Source organism: Saccopteryx bilineata, chromosome 9, assembly GCF_036850765.1.
Source record: "Saccopteryx bilineata isolate mSacBil1 chromosome 9, mSacBil1_pri_phased_curated, whole genome shotgun sequence".
NCBI classification, from domain to species: Eukaryota; Metazoa; Chordata; class Mammalia; order Chiroptera; family Emballonuridae; genus Saccopteryx; species Saccopteryx bilineata.
The window spans coordinates 38,056,769-38,062,178 of NC_089498.1; positions in this window are offsets into that span (position 1 = coordinate 38,056,769).

Consider the following 5,410-nt stretch of genomic DNA (forward strand, 5'->3'; position numbering starts at 1 on the left):
TGTTGTCAGTTCGGCTCAAATAAACCCCTAAATGTTCCCCTCCTTTTCCACTCAGGGTACAAAATCCTGTGAAAGAGTGTCCCCGGGGCTAAGCTGGGATCACAAGCCCTCCTACTGGCTGAAGAAATCGCCTCTTTGGGTGATGCTCAAAGGAGGGCTTAGTTCCCCGAAGAGGTGGAGTGTCGGGCAGAGAGCAACAAGATTTCCAAAAACAGTAACTCTTTACTAAAGATAAGTGATTACTCAGAACTTCTTTCCCTGGCCTTGCCAGCTAAGACAGCTTTTCATTATAAGGTGACCAATTGTCCTTGTTTAGGGAGGACAGTCCTTCTTTTGTAAGTTCCGTCCTCTCTTAAAAAGTGTCCTCCTGCACGTCCTCCTTTTTGATCCTGGAAGACTAATCTGTAAATGTCCGTATTCCATCGATGCAGAGTCAATCCATTGCGTGTGATGTGACGAATTTATATCTAAATGAGTACTTTTTTCTTAGTTATTATTAAAAATTGATAAGCATGTAAGCATAACTACAATATAAAATATTAAAAATGTTTTTATTATGCATTTATAGTATTATAGTGTATTATTGTTGCAATGAATAAAATATTTGTGATATTGTTTTCTTCAATTTATTTTTGTCTTCCTTTTCATTGTAAGAAAGTTGGTCACCTTATCATACATGAGGACAGTGCTTGAAAGGGGGACAGTAGCCCCGGCTGGAGAGCTCAGCTGGTTAGAGCATCATCCCTGAAGCAGTTTGCCGCTTCAATCCTCAGTTAGGCACATACAGGAACAGATTGATGTTCTTCTTTTTCTCTTTCCCTCTCTCTACACTTGATCTTAGCCAAAAGGCCGAGAAGCGATCCCTCTCTCTAAAATCAATAAAACAACATTAAAATGTTTTTTAAAAGAAAAGGGGCCTGACCAGGCAGTGGAACAATGGATAGAATATTGGACCGGGAAGCAGAGGACCAAGGTTTGAAACCCTGAGGTCGCCGGCCTGAGCACGGGCTCACCAGCTTGAGCGTGGGTTCACAGACATGACCCCATGGTCGTCGGCTTGAACCCAAGGACACTGGCTTGAGCAAGGGGTCACTCATTCTGCTGTAGCCCCTGGTCAAGGCACAGATGAGAAAGCAATCACTGAACAACTAAGGTGCTGCAACGAAGAACTGATGCTTCTCATCTCTCTCTCTTCCTGTCTGTCCCTATCTGTCCCTCTTTCTGTCTCTCTTTCTGTCTCTGTCACACACACAAAACAATAAAAAAATCTGTAACTATGTATGCTGATGGAAGTTAACCAGATTTTTTAAATTTTACTTATTCATTTTAGAGAAGAGAGAGAGAAAGAAAGAAAGGGTGGGGAGGAGCAGGAAGCATCAACTCCCATATGTGCCTTGATCAGGCAAGCCTAAGGTTTTGAACTGGCGACCTCAGCGATCCAGGTCGACTCTTGATCCACTGCGCCACTACAGGTTAGGCTAACTAGATTTATTGTGGGGATCATTTTGCTGCAAATATTAAATCATTATGTCCTACACCTGAAATAAATATGTTATGTCAATTATATCTCAAAAATAAATGGACAAAGTTCAAAAGTAATATTGCACTGTTCCAATAGTTTGTTCCCAGATATATATAGATTTAGATTGTTTCCTAGATAAAAGTTTTTCAACTGTGCTTTTCTGCTAATTATTTTATGGTTAGACTGCAAGTAGATGAAAGAACAGAAAGCCAAAGGTTCGCCTCTTACCCCAACCCAATCTCCTAACACAGTTTTGAGCTTGTTTTACTGACACTGAGGGGCGCAAATCACAGCACGCATGTGCAAAAGAACACGCCGGCCACACCACCTCCTGCTTGCAAGACAACTGCCATCTGTCAAGATAATTTTAATGACCTACTGCAGATAGCCCACCACAGAAACAAGCCACTTCTCATGCCCAGCTGTCTCATGACGATAAGCATATTGCCCTAGAAAACCCAATAAAAGCCGACCTTGCACCTCACCCAGGGCTGGCACTATCATCTTGGTGCCTGGCCCTTTCCCTCCTCAGAAAAGAATAAATTCTGCTTCAGCCATTCCATTCTTTGTGATTTTTTTTTCTTTGTGATTTTTTTCACAACTCGCATCTCTCGCCAACCTAACACGACGCTGCATATACTTTACTTATTCCTCTGACTCCACGGGGTCTGGCTGGAATTCAGGCAGGGAAGTGACCCTGTCTAGTCCCTGAGTCCCCCAGAAGCCCTGACCTGAGGCCAGCACCAGTGGGAAAGGAATATAAGACCAAGTGAACTTAGGAACAGAACATTTGAAAACTCAGAAGCAGGTCTAGAACAAATTTCAAGTGGTAAAGAAGGATCCAGCATCAGCCTGAAGGTTTCCACTGCCTCTGTTGTGGAGGTGGGTGAATCAGAGGACACGAAGCCAAGAGGCTGAGGAGAATTGGATTTAACTGCTGGGCTAGATTCATCTTTTTTTTTTTTTTTTTTTTTTTTTTGTATTTTTCTGAAGCTGGAAACGGGGAGAGACAGTCAGACAGACTCCCGCATGCGCCCAACCAGGATCCACCCGGCACGCCCACCAGGAGCAACGCTCTGCCCACCAGGGGGCGATGCTCTGCCCCTCCGGGGTGTCGCTCTGTTGCGACCAGAGCCATTCTAGCGCCTGGGGCAGAGGCCAAGGAGCCATCCCCAGCGCCCGGGCCATCTTTGCTCCAATGGAGCCTTGGCTGCGGGAGGGGAAGAGAGAGACAGAGAGGAAGGAGGGGGGGGGTGGGGAAGCAAATGGGCGCTTCTCCTATGTGCCCTGGCCGGGAATCGAACCCAGTTCCCCCGCACGCCAGGCCGACGCTCTACCGCTAAGCCAACCAGCCAGGGCCTAGACTCATCTTTTTTTTTTTTTTTTTTTTGTATTTTTCTGAAGCTGGAAACGGGGAGAGACAGTCAAACAGACTCCCGCATGCACCCGACCGGGATCCACCCGGCACACCCACCAGGGGCGACGCTCTGCCCACCAGGGGGCGATGCTCTGCCCCTCCGGGGCATCGCTCTGCCGCGACCAGAGCCACTCTAGTGCCTGGGGCAGAAGCCAAGGAGCCATCCCCAGCGCCCGGGCCATCTTTGCTCCAATGGAGCCTTGGCTGCGGGAGGGGAAGAGAGAGACAGAGAGGAAGGGGTGGTGGAGAAGCAAATAGGTGCTTCTCCTATGTGCCCTGGCCGGGAATCGAACCCGGTTCCCCCACACGCCAGGCCGATGCTCTACCACTGAGCCAACCGGCCAGGGCCCTAGACTCATCTTTAAAAACCATTACGGAAAGGAGCTAAGTACCGTACATACCCACCGAATAAAAGATTATAAAATAAAATACACATGCTGTTAATATCTTCAAAACACAAGTGCCACTGCAACTGGAAAAACACAATTTGAAAGTAAAGGTCAAGAGCTTTAGCAGAAACTTAAATAATGGAGTTTATGGAAAAAATAACATGAAACAGCCTAGGAAACGAACAGTAAGAGGGAACTGACTGCAAAGAGATCAAGCTTCAGCCACGTGAAGAATGAGACACAAAGGTTTTGAAGAACCAATGGGAGTGGGGAGGTGGTATTTTAAAAATAAATCCAGATTATTTTCAGTGGGGGTGGAGGGATTTATGATAACTAGTTGAACAGTCTCTGCTGGGGTGGGGGTGGGGGGGGGAGAACAACAGCTTTAAGAAAAGAAATGCCCACAATGGACCAAAAATTAACTGAAATAAATCTTATCCTCACCCCCAGATGTCCCAAACTCAGCCTTTGGCAGAAGCCCAAAAAGACAGGGGTGCCTCTGAGCTAACAGAGGGCTGGAACTGAACAGGTCCCCTCTGGAGTCCTCACCATCCTCGGAGGGGCGAGGGGCGAGGGGCGAGGGGTGAGGGGCGAGGGATGGGAGTGGGGGGGCAGGGCGTGCCCCTAGCAACCCTGCTCAGAGCCTGAGACGCTGGCTAGAAGGCTAAGTAACACTAAGTTCATGTGTCTGGTTGGGGGTGGGGGGCTCCTACTCACCACCACACCCTGCCCTCCTCTCTTGGTTTCTGTTAGAATATCAGCCCTATGGGGGTAACCTTAACCTAAGCAGTACTTGGTAGAGTTTTGTAGATTTTGTGGGCCGCGTTTGAGTATGGCTGCTGTGTTAGCAATCACTTTAGCAGGGACTCCAACGAGCCTGTGGGCAGGTCCCATCTAGGGTCTGCAGCTCCCACCCCGGCCTCTGGCCTCCGTGTTCTGGGTAAAGGTGCCCTGCGCCCACCTGTAAGAGCAGGTGTGGCCTCACCAAGAAGACAGGGCAACAACCTTCTAAATCAGGACTCTGACTTACCGGACAGGAGGGTCCCCACGTTGCTTAGATGGCTTTAAGAGACAACCCTGAGAAATGTGCCCTTCTCTTAGGTCAGCTTGCCCCGAACACCCCCTGAATGCTCCCCAGTGACTCACTTAGCTCTGTACTGTGACCTGTGGTCTTCTCTGGGTATCTGGGTGCTGTTAAATTTGCCCCAATGCAAAACTGCCCAGGGGTGTGTGGCTGTGATAACAGTAACAATGCTTTAGGCTGGGCTCTTCCAGTCCCAGAGGAAGTCCTATCTAAGATAAGAGGTTAAAGCTGCCACCGGAATCACCTCTGGTGGGAAGGGGCGGGTCTGCCCCAGCTGTAGGGACAGCTGGAGCACCTCTGCCCCCTCTCTGAGGAAGCCAGACCTCCGGGTGGAGGCCAGCGTTCTGTGGCCAGACATGCTTCTTTCCCTCTCAGGGCCTCAGTTTCCTCTTAGGTAAGTGAGACTGTGCAGCTGAGAACATTTGTGCCCCCTACAGTGGTGAACACAGGACTGGACTACTTTAACAGCAGCACCATCAAATCGAACAGGTGCGTGGGTGCCGGTGTGTGTGCAGGTGCGTGTGCAGGTGTGTGTGCTGGTGCGTGTGCAGGTGCGTGTGCAGGTGCGTGTGCTGGTGCGTGTGCAGGTGCGTGTGCAGGTGCGTGTGCTGGTGCGTGTGCTGGTGCGTGTGCAGGTGCGTGTGCAGGTGTGTGTGCTGGTGCGTGTGCAGGTGGGGCAGGGACCTGCAGGAGGCCGCGCTGCTGTGGCCAAGTGTGCTGAAGTCTCTTGTGGTCCCAGGTGTGGCCAAAAGCCAGACAAATGTGAGTGGGAGGGAGTCGCCACCCTCCTGCCAGCTTGATTAGCCCCAGACCTCCTGGAGGAAGCTCCTGGGTGGAGGAGCAAACATGTGTCCAATGGGGATGGGGTAGGGGTGGGGTTTAACAAGCTCTGTGGTTCCTGCTCGTGCTGCCTGACTGAGTTGTAAATACAGCCTATCAAAGTAATAAAAGAGTTGATTCCAAAGTTTATTTCCTCTGGTTCCAGTCTTGAGAGCCAT